The 20,097-nt window shown below is 35.1% G+C and overlaps 1 protein-coding gene across 1 annotated transcript in view; it reads right to left on the minus strand.

Annotated features, from left to right (window-relative positions):
* LOC109106633 (cAMP-specific 3',5'-cyclic phosphodiesterase 4B-like) overlaps positions 1-14,990 on the minus strand; it is a 130,506-nt gene extending 115,516 nt beyond the window's left edge. The window contains exon 1 of the mRNA XM_042758343.1: positions 14,623-14,990. The gene's annotated coding sequence lies outside the window, so the exon portion shown is untranslated. The remainder of the gene's footprint in view (positions 1-14,622) is intronic.
* Between the last annotated feature and the right edge of the window lie 5,107 nt (positions 14,991-20,097).

The raw sequence follows: 20,097 nt of genomic DNA on the forward strand, positions 1-20,097 counted from the left end.
TCTGAGCTTTTGCCAACAGAATGCAATCAAAACTATTTTTTGTTCAAGGACTACAAAATCATAACCTTTTCAAACAGACAATGTTAGCCTCTAGCAGATGGTAAAACTATACCATTTGGAACTAAAAAGCATCTTTTCCCATTTTTTTTGTTTTTGTTTTTTTTGTTTTTTTTTGTTGCAAGCAAAATACAGAATGTTGCACTAAAGTGAAACTCATACCTCTGAGTCAGGCATTCATTGTTAGGACATAATAATGCACAAGTAATCAGAATAATTATATTAACCCAATTATAATTTTGGGTTGTAATATACCCAAATAACTTTGAAATCTGAATTAAAATTTATGAAAACTATTCATTAATATAATATCTTTATACCTACAATCTAAAAAAAATGTTGGTAGTACATAAAGCAAACTGTGAGTTTGAACAAATGAATGTGTGGTCACATTTTCTTTTTAATTTATCAAACAAAAATGTCCATTGTCTATTGTCAATAGTGCAGCAATATATATACTGCTCACAGAAGTCACTTTCAAACCAAGCTACTTTCTGTTGGTCAATGCAGCAAATCCATTTGACCAACTTAAATGCATTCTAATATCTTCTGTCCTAACACAGAAGTCACTGCTGTTTAGATACCTATTGAAATGACTGGATTTCTCCAGCAAAAAAAAAAAAAAAAATAAATAAAAAAACAGTCACTTATGATCACTTAAAAACCTTTTAAAAAATAGTGTACTCTGCAGTCTCTGACCTCAAAGTGATTCAAAAAAGATGAATCATTTTCTGGCCAGAGGAGATTTTGGTATGGTGATAAAGGTTAGCATCATGATATTTTAGTAGTATTATACGTGAGTGTACATTATATTAGTACAGAGTGCTTGAACCTAAAAACAGTGATGTTTGGAGAATTTTTAAAAATGCAAAACTGGTTAATTTTTCTGTCACACAAGAATATACTATCATACAGTGACTTTTATGTTATATGCTTACTCTTTTAACCAAATCCTCTCATTCTATTAGAAATTCTCTAAATTAAATTGATGTGTGTATCAATTATCTTTTTCTGTGTAGCTGTGCCTCTTCAATGTGAATATGCAGGTTGGCTAGAGATTTACTCATCTCTTTGTTATTATTCTAGATACTTAACCTCCAATTTCTGGCTCATAATAGAGTGAAGATTGTAATTAACCTAATTACACATCACATACTCGTGTAGGACTGGATATTTGACAATTAGTTCCACCGTAACATAACCCTGCATAAGGAGGAGGGTCAACAGAACTGAGCCTGATAACAGTGCAATGAGACTGAATTACTTACATCATCAATGTAATCAAATGATGCTGTTAATGGGCAGACCAAATTATAGATATTAAACATTAATCCTAAGTGTTAATTAGCATTTTTATTATGTGTGATTATTTAAATGATTATTTATTATAAACTTCCAAATGAAAATATACAGCACTAGCAAATTGCTGTGACTGACTGTGATAGTAGGTGATATGAGATAAAAAGAAACTTATTTTCAACCCATTCAACTTGCAGCATTCACAGCTACATGTTGATAGCATGCTATTTATTTAAACATGAATGCAGCATGTTCTGTTGAATGCAGTCAAACACGAATCAGGTCAGGTTCTGCAATGTACCTTAAAGACCATTACGACTGACATGAAAACCCATCCAGAAATACAGTTTAGCAGAAGTGATGACTGAATCAATCAATCAATTTTCATCTAAACATTTTCTAGTTATATCCTAGCAAGTGGTACTGGCAGACATTGTGAGCGAATGGTAAGCACAGACACATCTTTTATGAGATTTAACCCTTATATTGTTAAAGAATATTTTTTTTCATTAAATCTTAAAACCTAAAATCACTTCTTAAAATTACAAATCCAAAAATGATATCAAATTCTTTATTAATATTAAGAATATTTTTTTTCAGCAAATTAAGGGGCTTAAATTTGGATATTTTCATGACAGTGAAATATTCCTCCAGATTTCTGCCCCCACTGTAAAACACACTGAAAACGCATGTTTAGACAGAGGCCTACAGCAGAAGCTTTAACCTTTATAATGGTCCTCTCAGTAAGCTAGAAAGCTGAAGGTTAAGTAAGTTCAACTCACACCAGGCCTCTGACACTCTCTAGGGTTTCCTGATCTTTGGACATTTCCACACCTCACTGACCTATGGTATAAAACCTGAAAAAACTTATTTAGAGTTGCAGTTGTTTCCAGTAAGTTAGAAGGGTGAAAGTTCAGAGCAACTCTCTGTTAGACTTCGCAATATCCATGATTGAATTAAAGGGTTACTATGAAAATTTTGTCATTAATCACTTACCCCCATGTAGTTCCAAACCCATAAAATCTCAGTTCAAAAAGTGTCACGCACACTACAAAAAGTGTTCCCATCGCTTCATGTAACCCAAACCACAACACCAAATGCAGAATTATTACTATGACTACCACACCCATAATGGACCTTGACACTGTTATTTATTTGGCAGTCTATGGGACAGTCTCAAGCCTACAAGCCTCCACATCCATATCCAAAATATCTTAAATTGTGTTCCGAAGACGAACAGAGCTTTTACGGGTTTGGAACAACATGGGGGTAAGTGATTAATGACAAAATTTTCATTTTGGGGTGGAGTATCCCTTCAAATGCAATATCACATAACATGCAATATCTATGAACTCTGAAAATTTTATTTAATTATAAATTTAATAAAATGAAACTCAAATACATAGTTTTTCCCCCACATAAATTTGATTCATAACAGTCACCAATGGTGACCACTGGCATTGACCACTACTTGGCAGTGACCACATTGTGTGGCCGATAGAAACTGTAAATATTATCCTGCCAAAACTGATACATTTTTCTTTCTTTTTCTTTCTTTCTTTCTTTCTTTCTTTCTTTCTTTCTTTCTTTCTTTCTTTTAATTTATTTATTTAAAAATAATGTTAAATCACTAAACAACTTGGTCTCTAAGGGTTAATGATGAAGTAATTAGTATGCACATATATATATATTTAAACTTGAATATGCCACCCACTGAAAAGTGCCAAGAACATGAAGTGCAGATTACTTAATGGAAGACCAGGCATTAAGAATGACTTTGCACACAATCTATAGATCACTCTCTGATCCTAAGATTAAACATCCAGAGGCTAAACTTCAACAGCAGATGCAAAGCTGATGTAGCCTCTGCCCCCAAATGACACCAACTTGTTTACTGACATTTAGTCATGCAAGTAATGCCTTTAGGGCTGTACTTAATTGTATTTCTGAATCATAGTTTCTCTGCATATTACAGCTGTTATTAGCAGCTACAGTATTTGTGCATATATACAGTATTTGCTGAGGCAGATGAAACTTCAAACGAACATTAAAATAAGTTTGTAAAAATTGCTCTGAACATCCAGAATGCTAGAAAATGCTTGCTGCCTGAAAAACATTAAATAAATAAATAAAATCACATAGCCTTTATCTGAGTTATCATTACAATAGTCTTCAAGTCATCAAGTTCATTGTATTGTATAAGGCTTGTTTATTTTAGCCATCAATTGTAACTTGGAAATATAATTGCTCCTAAACAAAAATATAGAGCAATTTGGATAAGAAAAAGAATCTATTTAAAGACTATTTAAAGATAGCCTGCTTCCACTGCATTTTCATGTAAATGTACAGCGGTTGCAGCTGAAGGGAAGGTTGATTTCAAAGGACAAAGCTTTAGTTAGTTTTACAAGTTGAAACAGAACCAAGCTGCCAAGCTGAGTAGAAGAATTATGGCTGCTGTCATAAGCTCATTTCAAAAAGGCCAGTGCCACCTCATCCACAACTAAGATTACATGTTGAGAAACGCATATATTATAAATACTTTTCTTTGTGTGTGCATATATTTATGTGCATGTTTGTGTGGGCATGTGTTTGTGGGCGGTTGACAGGGCATGGTTATTTAAATGTCCAGAATTTTTAAATGAACATCATTATGAGCATATGGTGTGACAGAATAGCTACTCTCACATTTACACTGAAATAAATACAATGAAAATAAATCCCTATTTAGGCTGAAAATATTGTAAAAAAACATAGTTAAACACAAGTCAAGCTCTATCAATGCCATCTGTGGTCTGCTGTCAATTAGCGAAGAAAATAATGTTGACTTGCTAGTTTTGTCTATGTAAAATCTTTCTATTCAGCAATGAGGCTTAGCTGGCCAGCAACAATAAACTGAAGATTCATGGGTGATTGTTACAGGATTCAACAGCGTTAAAATAGGTTTCTCACAAGAGAAAAAATAACACTGAGGATTATTAAGATGAATGGAAGAATAAGGCAGGCATTAATTCAAAATCAGAACAAAACCTTTTCATTTTATTTTTATTTATTTGAGCCTAATAAGTAAATATGTAGGGCTGGGAGTTAAAATATTATATCTCAGTCTTTTTTATGACGTTTGATATCTATATTTATGAATGTGTAGCTTAAAAAGCTTTTTTTCAGTCAACTATAATTGTATTTTTATTTTTTTAACTATAATATGATTTAATAGATAATGTAGATTAATAATATGTATTTTTCTGTAACTGCACACAACAGAAGACATTCTGAAGAATGTTGAAGCCCATTGACTTTGCATGGACAAAAAAAAAATTATAAAGAATTTTTCAAAATGTCTTTCTGAACCATAGCTAGAAATAAAATCGTACAGGTTTAGATGGCCATAAGAATGAGTAAATAATAACAGTTTTCATTTATGGGTGTACTATGGGTGTACTATCCCCCTTCAATCACCAAAAAAAAAAAAAATCCATTGTGATATTCACATATTGCTAGTACTTACTGTGAATATACACAATCTTGACCAGCCCTATGTACCATAGATAGCACAAAAAAAAAAAACTGATGAATGTTGTTAGAAACCACAGACAGGCATTCTGCTGCTAAGAAAATAGTCAGACAATATCCCAAAGGAGATCATTTCTGGGGTTTACACACCACTGTGGAAACCTTTCTGTCAGTGATTCCATTATCTTTTTCATTCTCTCCCAACTTCTGTTATACACTGTCTTCTTACATTTCTGTGAAAAACACAAGCAGTTTTCTTTTTGTCTGGCCATTTTGTGCAATCTCTCCCACTTGTTTCCATTGTTTCTAGCCCAATTTCCCTCTTTTATCCTCCCACTCCTTTTCCATCCGTCACCTTCTCTCATTATTTGCTCAGAACGTGTATGGAGAAACGTAAAAGCAGAGACACGGCAAACAGAAGGTCCCTGGAGCAGCGCATGTTCTGCAACAAATATTCTGAGATCATTACCTTTGAGCCAGCTGCTGCACCAATTTGAAGTCACCGGTGGCTGGGAAGAGGACAAGGTGCTTTGAAACTGCGCTTTCCAACTAATTACAAGGTGTTTTCTGAAAATCCTCCCAAGTGGAATTGTCTGTCATCCATGCATTTTACTGCCTCCTACCAGCTCTTTTAAATCTACCGCAAGTATTTCTGTCCCTTTCTTCACATGTGCTTTTCTAATCCTGTTTTCTATTAAACTTACTGACGTTTCATCTCATGTACTGGTGAACACCAGATGGTGCAAGTTGGCAAATCGGACAGTATGAAAACAGACAAATTTAATTCAACACTTAGAAATTCTTGTTCCATCATACCAGGGGGTCTGTGACGGTACCACAAGGGGTCTGGATAATAAAGCTAATAATAAAGCTAAAGTTAAACTGAAGTATATGATCCTGTACTTCGAGAATAATTAATGTAAAATTTATATTTTTATTATATGATATTTTAGTATATGATATTTTATGGTAGATTGAAAAATCTAGCTTTTACACAGTATGTAACAGACACCCTATTCCCGATCAGTCTCTCTATTAAAAAAAAAAAAAAAACATTTACACCACTATATGAAAATCCAAAACCACCGCCAGACAACAACATGAAATATTCAACACAACTAGGGCACAATTTCCACTGACATCTCAGAATGACACTCTAGGTACACCTGGGAGCAACATGCCAAGCTGTTTTCTCTTGCCAGCATTTGACATTGTGGTATAGTGAAATGGCTGGCAGAGAAGCATTCAACATCTGGCCCAGCAGAACCTGAGCAGCATTGGCTGGACTTTGGGCAGACTCTCACAGGAACAAATGCTTTAGGTTCAGGCACACATTCAAACATTTCAACCAGAAAATTTAAAAAAAAAAAAAAAAAAAAAAAAAAAATGAAAAACAACAAAAAAAAAGACCAACAAAACAATCCATAAAAAAAACAAAAAAAAATTTCAAAAAATCCCATTAAATCCAGCATTTAGTTTGTGATCACAATAGGAATAGAGTTTGCGGCCGATTTGTCAGTTTAGGTTTGGGATGTTCTGCATAGTCGACACAATTTTTACTAGATGGCATTAAAAGCACCAATAAATATGTATAATTTTATTCATCAAAATATCATCATAATCGACATCTCAATATTCAACACAATTTTTACTACCCTATAGGCAAAACTTGCTAGAAACATGAGGACTAATATATATGTATACTTTTATTCAGCAACATAGCATTAAATTGATCAAATGTGACAGGACATTTATAATGCTACAAAAGATTTCTGTTTCAACTAAATGCTGTTCTTTTGTACTTCCTATTCATCAAAAAAGTATTTTTTGTATTTTATTTCATTTCACAATATTACTATTTTTGCTGTATTTTTGATCAAATAAATGCAGCCTTGTTGAGCTTAAGAGACTTATCAACATCAAACATTTGAATGGTAATGTGTTTATTTGTTGTGTGTGTGTTTGAACCATAGACTGTATAAAAACATGGACGTAGTGTCCGTGATGTCACCAGTAGATTCCTGAAGAGCGTTTTTGAAGCTCAAAGTGGGCGAAGCGGGCCGTCACCATCTTGGCAGCGCTTCACCACGCGTCACTCCCGGTTAATCGAAAATGGGCAAAGAGGCAGGGGCTGTTTGCGGAAACCACGCCCACCTAGTTCGACAGTGGTAACTCAAGTGGCTCGCCCTTAATTATGCAGAACTTTAAGGCTCAATATAATTTAAATGGATGAGTTATAAAAAAATTCACCCCCCTCACAGTTGTCATGAAGGGCAAAATTAGCTATATAGACCAAAACCACTTTTTGTACAAGCTGTAAATTTGGACCCAGAAAAATTTTTTTCTGCTGTAAGTAACATGGGGAAATTGACTTTTTGGAGCCAGCCTCGAAGAAAATAGTACATAGGTCCTTGTTGGCTTCACAAGAGAGACCGGAAGGTTGCCAATCAGTTTGAACGCATTCATTTAGTATACATTATTATATGACTTGATGCTTGTGGCCATCCACAGCCTATGTATTATGAAGAAAATAGTACAATCACATATTTACTATCACAATTCCCCAATAAACCATCTCGGAGCAGCTTTCTTATTTAATAATCAATTAAAGGTTATAACAGCAGAGCTGAAACCAGATAAATTCTCAAAGGTCACACATGCAGGCATCAAATGGAGCAGCTTGGCCAGCCTCATCATGATGTATTTGCTCCTTCCAGACACCCTGTGGAAAAAACAGGTTTCCTCTCCACACACACACACACACAAGCCTATAACTCGTCACAGAGTAAAACATGACCCAGCCACTACACACCACATTATGTGCCCTCCTCCATTTTCTGTATGATTTAAAAGCTAAGTGGATGGATTTTGGATTCAGTTAATTATCCACATGCAGGATCTGAAGCTTTAATGGAATATACTGTTTTCTATTTACATCATGCAGTCTCCTAAAGACCTGATTGATTTAACTATCGGAGACTCCTCCTCTGGCCTTCCACATGATGCCATTTGACTGTAAAAAAATTTTTTAACATCCACCTTGATTGATTTAACTATAGACGTTCAGTGAAAACAAAGCATGCCCTTTAGAATCCAATCAATGATGCCATTTGACTGTAAAAAAAATTTTTAACATCCACCTTGTTCCTTTTGGTTTCATAATACTGTCAGGGCCACGGATTGGATTTTCTTTGGCTTTAGCTTAATTCTGCACATCCAGTCTCTGCTTCCCTCTGCATTTATCATTTTCTAACAAAGATGATTTAAGCCAAACTGTGAACCTAGGGTTTTATTAAAATTTTTAATCTGAATAATTGGGGTCCTAATTCAGAGGCTGCCAAACCACAGTAAATACATATTTTTTTTCTTGTTAATATACTTCCATGCATTAAAATCTAAAGAGATAATCTGACTCTCCATGCGTCTGAAGCTCAGATCAAGACAAATCATCTCAGCAGCAGCTTTTCAAATCACTGTCACTGTTAAAACCACAGTGAATCAGGTCAGGCCGGAACTGTGCACTGTGCTGCTACAAAAGAAAACTGTCAGTTGATCGGATTCAATTGTCATGTACATTCAACACAAACACTAAGCTCAGTGACTCTCAGTTAAAAGCTCCTTTAATCAATAACAATGAAGCACATTGTTTTTATTGAGTTAAACCTTGCTGTAAATCTTGGCTGCATTTCTGGGCTTACAGGGGTGATTTATGATGGCTGCTTAACATGTACATGGAAATAAATAAAATAAAATAAAAAATCATTCTCAGCAAATATACGTGAATGTATTTTTAAAATTTGTAATTTCAAACAGTACCATAGAAATTCACATAACACGTAAATGTCAGTCAATGATGCAAAACATTCTTCAGTATGAGCTAACATGCATTTTGAGACATAATGTGACAGCATACCAAACAGGGATTTTTTTCATGTGAATGGTGAAAGCCAAAGGCACACAGACACAGATCAACCATCATGTGCTCATACTCTATCTGGCTTCTCTCTGTTTGAGAGCCAACCACCCTGACTAACTTACTAATACATGCAAATACTCTAAACACATACACATAGACCATAAAAAATACAATCGTAAGCTATAAAGATTCTGCATTTATAACATTACCTGCCAAAACTAAATTTTAAATGAGCTGAATATTGCCCAAAAGATATGATTGCGTAAGACTTCCAGTAGGAAAATAAAATAGATTAATCTTGATGTGAAGAATGATCCAATAATTCTGTCTAGAGTAAACTAATGAAAATGCCACTCAAACAGAGGCAAATTCACAGCTGATAAAAAGCATCTACTTATCTCATCAAAAGTGAATAAAACTCAGCCTTTGTTACCTTTATAAATTTACTGAACTGTATTAAATAAGTAATTAAAATAACTGAGTAGACCATCACCAGTGCTGACAAATATTTCCTGGCTAATATGTGCTGTGTTCCCAAGGTTTCGTGCAAAGGACACATCACTTGGTTTAGCACATAAATAGGCTAAATAAAACAATTACAATGACATGGCATCATAAGACAATGTTCTTAGGGTCTTTCCTCAAAAAACACCTACAGGACACATAATGGCAACTAGAAACTGTTATGTTTTCTAAAGACCATTAAGTATTGTACTGATGCAAGAATCTCCAATCTACAGAGAACAGTGTTTGCATGTGTGGTCATTTCTTGTAAGAGGAAATGGTTATTTTGTCATTGTTATCTTTAATGCAACTTAAGGCAGATGAAAAAAGATTGTTGTGTCATCCCCATTTCAGTTAAGCTCTAAAACCAACATGCTTGCAACCACAACCATGCAACTTTGCACAACATCAGCAGTTTGTGTGTTCTTCCTTCCCAGTGGCCTGTCAGGCTGTTTTGCTCGATTTCATTTGCAATCTAAACTTGTCTGCATGAGAACTCATTAATAAAAACATTCATGTTAATTAATTTTTGCACAAAAAAGTAATAAATTTGCAAATTCTGATCCATTTTAAGGCCTGTCAGTAAACGGTTTTTGATTACCTAACATAAATGTATAGTAAAAAAAAAAAAAGTATCAACACCCTCAGCTATTGCAAAAGTGTCATTGACAGTTTTGGCTTTACTTATGAATTGCGAAGTACTGTAACTGCTGTCAGATCTAATACAGTGGCCACTGTGTCATCTTTCAAAAAAAAATTCTTTGCAAACCCTCCAACAATCTGCAAACAATATAATCCTCTGACATGATTTTATTAAATTATTTGTTAAACCGACGCTGAAGGCTGCTGTTTAGACCAGACGTGTCAAAGAAAACGTTCCTTTACTCTTTACTCTCAGTCCTGTTGTCAGGAGTAGCTCAAATGTGTGGACTGCGCACATCAGAAATTCAATGGACATCTGTCTACTGTCTGTATCCAGTGTAGACAGTCAGCTTGATTTGGGTTCTATTTGATTTTGACTTTTAATATTACAAATATCTGCATACCTTCAAGACAAGTCTAACAATTAGCTTTTTTTGTAATTCATAAAATTATGCAAAAACATGTGACCTAGTTAATTTATATGGCCTTTTAGGTTCCCTAATCACAAACCATTCATTTTACAGTTCCTCTAAATGTCAGTCATGCATTTAATGCCCAATAAAAATGAAGCTACAGCAGAGATGTTATAAGGAAAAGGAGACTAATAAATTAAATGTAATATTTTAAACTGCCAGAGGTTACAACAATTTATGTTAGATGCAGCCCTAATATCACTTTTCTATGTTAAATGTGAATACAAAGCTAGTAAATACAGACAAAGTCCCATCTCTGGAAAATTTGAGGACGACCTTTATCTACATATTCATGCATATGCAAACAGACAGAGAAGCAAACCCTATAATTAATGTCACCCTGACCCTCCCCTCACCAGCCCATGGCCAACCTCACAACAGGAGTCTGTGGCAATGAGGAGGTGCATGAGTGCTGCTGGCAGAGTGTAATGAGATGCACCTGCTGCTTATTGCACTGTGACACCACTGCAAAAACCCCTCAATCTCAGCACCAGTTCTGGCTCAGTGGTGGAAGGTGCCCTGAGCTGACAAGACCCTAAACCTACTCTTAACTAACTATATTGGGCTAAAGGCAGTGTGGATATCATGCCGATTCTGTGCACGAAGAACTTGTCCTTGAGGTCCAAAACAGCACAATATAACTGGGAAACCACTTAACCAATGACCACCTGACCCTGCCACTCTGGACCAACAACAAAACCATTCCATCTGCATATTGGAGGTCATCATGCCTGACTTCTGTTTGAGTCTTTATAGCCACCCTCAAGAGACTTTCTGCCTTTATATTTGTATTTTATTTTATTTTTTGCCAAATAGAAGGCATGAAACTGCCAATCTCATTGTGTCCCTCTTCAATCCCTACCACAAAATAAACAAAGAAACGAATACATATTTGAAGAATAAAGAGGTTTATTCTGTATTCTAGATAATATTTCCGACAATGGACCGAAGTAATGCAATGTATGGTTTTCATTAGCCAAAGTGAACAAACAATCAGGGAGATTGATGACAGCTGCCATGTGCTGAGGTCTAACAGATGAGGTAGTGTAGGTTCTGCACCAACAATTATACATGAGAAATCAAAGCACACAGTACAAACTACAAGAAAAGACCTTGGGTATCTTCTTAGGAAAGCAACACATTCAAATTCACCAAGTCTGTTACACACAGACCTCATAACACACACACACATGTTCACAGCACGCATTCAGTTGAGTGTGACAGCAATCCCCCACACTCACACATAAAAATATACACATTCCTGAAAGCCAAGCAGTGAATGTGTTATTCTGGTATGAAATTCATCAGGCAAACCCTTTATCCTGTGTCACTGAGTGTCCATCTGTTCAACCAAGGTCTGATTGATTGTCCATGAGATGATGGCAGCAGACATGCTTCTCTCAACAGAGCAAGTAATTATGAGGAAAGCCTCAGAATAGGAGAAAAGCCGAGTAGCATTAGGAGGGCAAACTAAATCACATATGATCTCTGTCATATACACTCTTACTAAAATTACTAAATGAAAGTTGCAAAGGTTGTGATGATTAGGACCAAGAAATTATATGTGTAATATTAAGAAGGAGCCTCTGGACTGTCATGTGAACAGTGATAATAATTATATGGAAATGTGATTATTTCATCTGGATTAACTACTGAAGGAACTTAATATGTTTATATATTATTTTAGCTGGTTAAGGAAACTACAATGAGAACCCATAACAGCTCCTTGTGGAACACCATATAGAGATGCCATGATAAGAATCTATCAGACTTGTTTGCCACTTCTGCTTCAATTCTGTTTGAGAAATTGCCCTAACACTGCTGAACTGAAGGGCTTTTTTAATATGTTTGGCCAGCAGATAAGTAAATATTTTATGTGTCAGCAATACAGATCTTACTTGTGTCGAAATGAGATGTATATTGACAACAATACAAGGTGCAGATAATGTGTGACATAAATGTGACAGGATGGAAGGGGGAAAGTAGAACTATTCAAGACACAAACAGTCTAATGTGGTCATATTAGAAAACCACACACCAATTTATTACAGAGAAAACAAAGATGGAAATCTAATGTGGTTATGCAGAGATAGATGGGGATTATTTCCCTGGGCTCACTGCCTTGCCAGCTGACAGCACTTCACTTTTGCTGTTGTTGGCCGAGCAGTGACGACTTCAAACGAGCAAAACAGGGTTTAACAAATGCTTACTTCTTTCTACTATCATCATTTTATTGCAAGGATAATTGCACTGACTTTAAACAAACATTTTGCATGGATAAATAAGTCAAACTGAAAGCAAGTACAACTGGATACTGAATGCATGCAACAGACTGAAAAGCTAAATCTGACAGATAAATATTTCTGGTGCATTAGATTAAATACTGAGGGAATAAATACACTAGAATTAGACAAATTTGTATGAAAGGAGTGATTCTTCCCATAACAGTCATTTACTGTACCTATTCAAGCACGTAATGTTTTAATGGTTGTGTTCTGTTTAAATCCATTTACATATAGGAAACTTCCATTCAGCTACAATGTGTCCTTTCGCTTTAATTGGTAATAAAGCCATCATAATAAAGCATAATCACACCGAAGATGTTGAAATAAAAATAGCTCATTTTCTTTTTATAATGGTTTGTCATGAACAAGATCAGCATGTAATGCAACCTCAGATAATCAGACATGCTGATATTCAGTAAAACACAGTTGCATGTGTGATATTGCTTTAATAACAGTTCAATAATTATTAAGTGATAATAAGTAACTGGTCAATAATATTACATTAAATACTGATTAATTTACATTTCAGACATACATTAGCCAGTTATTTAGTTTCGCAAAAAAAAACAGAAAAACAGAAAAACCGACTTGCTTTCTCGTGGAGACTGGTCTTGGCAGACTACCTTGAAAGAACAAATTTGGAAGGACACAAGGACACAGAACACATTTTTGGGAAGCTGACCATCCGATCTTTTTATTTTACTGCATGTATTCGCATAAATGAGTAGGCCTGTGTACATGTAATGTAATAATACTTGTGCTTGGTCAGTGTTAAGATTATTTTTAAAAAGCTAATAAAAACGGCAGGATTTCTCCAGGTCTTTATCACTTTATTAGTACTATATCAAACAAAATGACAAAAGTTTACTTTTACAAGCCACCACGTATTTGCAAACTTGCAGTGAGAAGTTTAAGCTTGAAGTTTAAAACTTACAGGCTTCAGTACGTCATTCCCGCAATGAGTCCTGGGATTTCTAATGGTTTGATTCTCTCAAGTCTGCATTCCCTGCATCATTGATATCAAGAACACATTTGGGTTGCCTACTTTCATGCATCCTCTATACTTTCATTCTTGAATATCAGAATTGAACTTCAACAGTTGATGATGATGTAAAATGAAAACACAAGATTGCATAAGAATGCATATTAAGAAACAAACTTAAAGCCACTCTCTGTTTCAATCTACAGTATACAGATCAGTATACTTACAGTATACTTTATACTGTAATCAGTTTACAGTTTTATGAATGGACCGGAACCACAGAGATTTCACATCTCTCTCTGTAACCATCCGGATCCAATTCCACCCCAGGTTTTCCACGTTCCGTGAACGAGCGAAAGAAAGAGTGTTCGTAGAATGAAAAACACCGACGCCCCGACTTTCGAAAAACCCGCTCCTTGCAGCAGACAAAACCAACAACTCCGTTTCCGTTCATATGAGAAAATACCGAATTTACAAATGAATTCAATTGAAATATTTCCTTCCATAACGGCTATCTTGTGGTCTTCTTTATTTGAATTCCCCGTGTCATAGCTGCCTTTGCATTATTTTAATTAACTCTTTTGATTCCGAACGAACACTTGCTTACAATAGACTACATTGTTATGCTGCTGTACAAACGGAGACAGAGTCATAGAAAAAACAGTAGGCCTACTCAAAAACTACCCATCTCGTTCATAGTAGCCTACTTTTTCTTAATGGTCAATAAAACCCTATGCCATGCGTGGTGGTATCAAATCTAAAAAAAGCAACTTAATCAGACATCACTGAATAGGCTAATTCTGATGAACAGCCCCTCAGCATCCCAACTGAGAATCCGGAGATGCAAACACACACTCCCGCATCAAAACAGAATACTCTGATATCAGAAACAACGGCAACAGTGTAAACAATAGAACAAAAGCTGGAACAAGTATCTGAGAATCATATTCTCACCTCAAATACGGATCCACTTTCTTGCACGTGTTAGACAAAAGAGGCACAAAAAGATCCCGTTTTAAACTCGTGATCAAGAACACGAGTGTTGTGCCGTTGTGTTTTCGTGTTTGTGTGTATAACCCATGAGGTGGAGCATCTTCTGTCCCGGTATAGAAACCCGCTCCGCTTCTGTCCTTCAACACTGCTGCTCTCAGACAGTCTGAACTGGTTCACGGAGTCCGTGCAGAAACAACGAGCTCTCCAACTACATTAAAAAGATGCTGGGATTCGGTTTCGCTCTCTCTTTGGCGAGACGCAGGCGGTTTTCACGCGCTTTCGTTCTCGAGGCTGTGTTCACTGTGCCTGTCAAAGCAGAGGAGGATCTCCAATACAAGAGCGCTTATAAACACTGAGACGTGGGATACGTGTGATTAAGTCACTGGATATGAGGATGAATGCTCAATTTACTGCATTTATTTTATGTTCGTCTCCATGCATTGGTTCAAATAGAGCATTTGTCCATTCCTGCATGAGTCATTTAGACTGATGAAAGCCATGGTGGAAATTGGGGCAAGTTGTCACCTTTTTTTAACGACAGTGATTTTTTTTAGGGTGGGTTGTTTCTGAAAGTCCATTAACCTATATTATCGGTGGATAGTGGATACATTTAAGCATTGGCTGCAAAAAAAAAAAAAAAAAAACCTCTTTCCTTAACATTTCCAACCTTACTGGTTAATTATAACAATTATAAAGAACAAAAATTTTGGCCTACAAAAATGTTTTATTAAATTATATTATATTATATTATATTATATTATATTATATTATATTATATTATATTATATTATATTATATTATATTATAATTATATGATAATTGTGACGACTCCCCATCCAAAAAATACTTGTCTTGAGAACATGGTTCAGATTTCTGATTAACAATAACCTTCGTTATACAGTTGACTTTACATGAATGTGTGCCAGTGTGCATTATGTTGTTCACTTTTTACCTAGAAAACTAAACAGAACTAGAAAAAAAAGAATATATATATATATATATATATATATATATATATATATATATATATATATATATATATATATATATAAAGAAGTAAAGAAAGAAAACAAATATAGTGAAAATATGTTGATTTTAAACAACACTAGAAAAAAAAACAAGTTTGGACTTTTGACTTAAAACCTTTACTCAGGCCATCCTTGTGACACATTTCCCTATGTGAAAGCTAGCCCCGATTCAGAGTCATATGATGAGCAGTGTTTGTCTTGTCACAATTTTTCCAAGTGCTTTTATAAAGGAACTTTGCAGAAACGGACACTCTGTTGAATATACTGTACTCACACACATGGTCAAAAAGACAATGATGCACCACACGATGTAAAGAGGATGTCCGTTTTCATACTGCTGTGAGCAAGTGTCTGTTGATTCAGCTGGATGTCATAAAATAGTACAATGTCTAATCTTATTATTATTATTTTTTTTTTTTTTTATGGATGTTCAATTACAAGCCATAGATTTTAAGTGGCCCTTTACAAACTAACTGTCAGGCTGACATAATTACATCGTTCCCATAATTGTCTAAATTATTTAACCCTAACTGCAGTGTTTAATTTACCTCATCTCACCTCACAAACTCATTGTTGTTTTCACACATTACTATGGGAAGTCTTCTATTTATATGTTGGTTGTTGGCTGGTACATTACCTATTATTACAGCAACTGTAGGTATTTTTTATTAAATGCCAGTTTTAAAACCATGTTTTGATATTACACTGACAAATGATGAATAAGGATAATGACTTCTATTTCTTTCCCATGCTTGCCCGTAAACATCTGTTCTTGGAGTATGTAAAGTTTAGTAAGCGGGTAAGTAATTGCTTTAAGGCAGCAACAAATGCACATTTAAATCTATCCACTGCAATTACAACAGTGATTTATTTACAACGTTAATTTCCCGGTTTAACTGTAGGGAGCTCTAAAGTCACACAAATAAACTAAAGTACATAAAGTTGGTTAAAGTTTGAGTTCTTTCACTTGTGAATATCCAATAAGGCTAATGTACATGGACATAAAATATCTAACAATGACATTTATTGTTTTGAACAGTCATCTTAAACTATACACCATGCAATGACATATTATTAGATAGATTTAAATGTCTACAAATCTAAAATATACAGATGAAACACTGGATAGTTTTCAATGCTGATGACGAAATAAATGAACAGCTGAAAGATCCACATGATTATCAGTCTATTATTCAAATATGCAAGGTTATGCATTAGAAGTTTCATCTTGAGAGTTTAATTTGGCTGACAAGACACTAAGGAATCTTCCAGATGTTGAAAGCACACAGTAACTTCAAGGTGGTTAAACCTTTATGAGTGTTTTTCACTGATCATTTCCATAATCGGCTTTGGAATAACTACTTAGCAATAAAGCAATGATTAGATGCTCAGACTACTGATGGCAGGAAATCCCCAATAACGGCTGAAGAAGACAAGGTTGGGGTGACCACTCAGGGAATTAGGACAAGGCCAGGGAATGTGTCAGTAACTAAAGGCGGGTGTTTGAGGTGGTCAGGCAAAGCCTAAAGCTAAACCCTGGTTGTATTGTTCCACTGAGGATTTAGTGCTTAAGCACCATGACCATGATTAAGAAACAAGACCATCTGTTATCCTGTGTCTGGTTTTTCACATGCGCACTCTTTCTCTCATGCACACACATTGATTCAAAACTCAGGTGACAAAACGGGCACACAGATGTTTAATATGGTCAAGCTTTCATGCATAAACATTTACGGCCCACATTTTACTAAAGCATTTTAGTTCCAATGAGAAAATGCTTTATAGGTACTATTTATGATATTTTGTGTATTGTCCATCTAAACTTCTAGTCCACTTTAAAAGTACTTTATAAATGTTTGTGGACAAGAACATCTATTTAGAAATCTTCTCACCCCGTGGCACACTGACATTGTAGACAGATGGAGCTTGACAAATAAGACAGCATTAGATTTCTCAGACACATCATATTAACTCTAGACAAAGCAGGAGGATATCAGGGTCCCAGAGGACACAATTACACACAGTTAGTAACCAACCAGCAATTAGCCTAGCGATTAATCACCCCCACAGAGGCCTTGTTTAGATTAGAAATCAAGATTTGTTTTTTACATGTGTTTACAGAGTTCACTGGAATAGCAGAAGAACATACTGTAGGTCACAGAAAAATACAGATGCATTTCTTAAATCTTTCTGAAAAGTAAAGAAGGAAAACATAATTTCTGCCTATAGAAGTGATGAAAACGTTCCTGAAATACACACACATACTTGGCTAAATGGGACATTCATCATAGACTTCTATTGTTTTTATATACATCTAGTTATAAATTCTTTAATCTAACCCTAACCCATACCCTAAACCTAAACATAAAACCTTCTACACCTTTACCATAAAAAAAAAAAAAAATAATAATAATAATAATAAAAAATGAGGACATCTCCAAAAGGAGGTCCAACCCAGACTCACTGGAAGAACAAAAAAAAACATGCCGGCGGTGACCTTTCTGCAAAATAATATGTTGTTTCATGCACTTTTCATGTCACTTCCAAAGTGAAATGTCCAATGAGTGGCATTTAAAGCAATTTTATCCAAAACAGGTGACCATGAATGTGGCAACATTTTATTAGGTTGGTAATTTTATTACAGCAGATTGGAAATCTGTGAGTGGTACTAAATGCTCTATCACATAAAAAAATAACATACCACCTAAACTAAAACCTTTCTTAAATGTAACCAATAGTGTTAACAGAAACAAATGTGAGTTAAAAATGCTTTTTAAAGCAATCATGCCACTACAAGCCTGAGCTCTAATTGTGACTCAAGTGCAATACTATATGAGGTGAGCTACTGAGCAAGTTTACGATGTCAGAAAAGCCATACTTATAAAGATGATTATGCAATGCAAATGTCCAAATGTATTAGTTGACAAATCATGCAGTATGATAAATGAGGTACTGTACATAGGTACAAAAAATGCAGGTGCATGCATGTTTTTCCTGAAAGAAAGTCAGGCACTGTTGTTTGCGACCCCATTGACTGGGCAAAACAAAATATCCTTATTGTGTTCCACAGAAGACAGGTCATAGGTTGGAACAACATTTAGGTGAGTAAATTATGACAGAATTTTGTTTTTTGGTGAACTATCACTTTAAGTTGTTTGCCTTGTGGGGACTGTTTGCATTTGGTCCCACACACACACACACATTCTGTATAAACACACACTTGCCTAATGCCAGGAGGTGACCTTCAGTGTCTTTTTATTAAATCTTCTTCATTTTGGATTTTAACTCTGAGGACTGCATTACTGATGAGAGTAGGTTTACTTCACTAGAACTTCTTGGCATCTGCTGAAGCAGTTGTACTTGAGCATCAGTACTATTCACCCAGTGGGGTGGTGTTACTCATCTAATGGAAGAGGCGTGAGCAGCCACAGTACAGCCTCCCACCCAAATCAGAGGCTGTCACTGCAACAACTGCTCACTCGACCCTGAGGCATGACTCATCACTCTTACATCACCATGCATCAGTCTCCGTTTAGTCCTACTATCATTTAAATATTCAAATGCGTACCAGGTAATGCCTACGGAGCATTTTTTTTTTTTGAGCTGCTGAATTATAAGAGACAAACCGGGCATAATAGTAAATGCTATACTTACATATACTTACATGCACCCGAATGAGTAATTCCACTCTTTTAGATTCTAAATATGTGGTTTGAATGCATGCATGCAAACATACAGAAGGCCAACCTAAAAACAACAAAGAATCTCTTATGTACAGCTGCTGCAGTGGGAGAATCCAGATGTGGTCTTTCCAAATTTTGACTTACCATAATGGTGTTAAAAATAAGCACAACATCTAAATAACTGGTTTTAATCAAGTCAAAAATATTATTTAACACCTAAACAGAAAAATGTAATATAATAATAATAATAAAATAATTTAAAAAATAAATAATAATAATAATAATAAAATTCAGTTCAATTACCCGAAAATTAAACTAGGACAAACACAATAAAATGTCAGGTTTTTCTTCCAAATATTGTTTTTACTTTCATTTTTACAACTGTATCTTTGCTGCCTTGTTATACCAACTTACCAAGTCACTTGACCTTGTTTTCAATACATGGTTTAAAAAGAAAGACATGACATGAAGATACAGAGAGCCAACCTAAAAACAACAAAGAATTTCTCAGCTGCTGCTGTAAAGAGAATCCAGATGTGGTCTTTCCCAACTTATAATTGTTGTGACTGATTTCACTGTAATATCTATATAAAAGGTTTAATTCTATAGTCAAATATATTATTTTTTCCTTAATAGGAAGTTCTCTTTACTGGAAAATAAAAAATAATGTACTGAAACTGAAACAGGTTCCTGTGGCTCAGTGGTGACGCATTGCGTTAGCAATG

Source organism: Cyprinus carpio, chromosome A6, assembly GCF_018340385.1.
Source record: "Cyprinus carpio isolate SPL01 chromosome A6, ASM1834038v1, whole genome shotgun sequence".
Classification (NCBI taxonomy): Eukaryota; Metazoa; Chordata; class Actinopteri; order Cypriniformes; family Cyprinidae; genus Cyprinus; species Cyprinus carpio.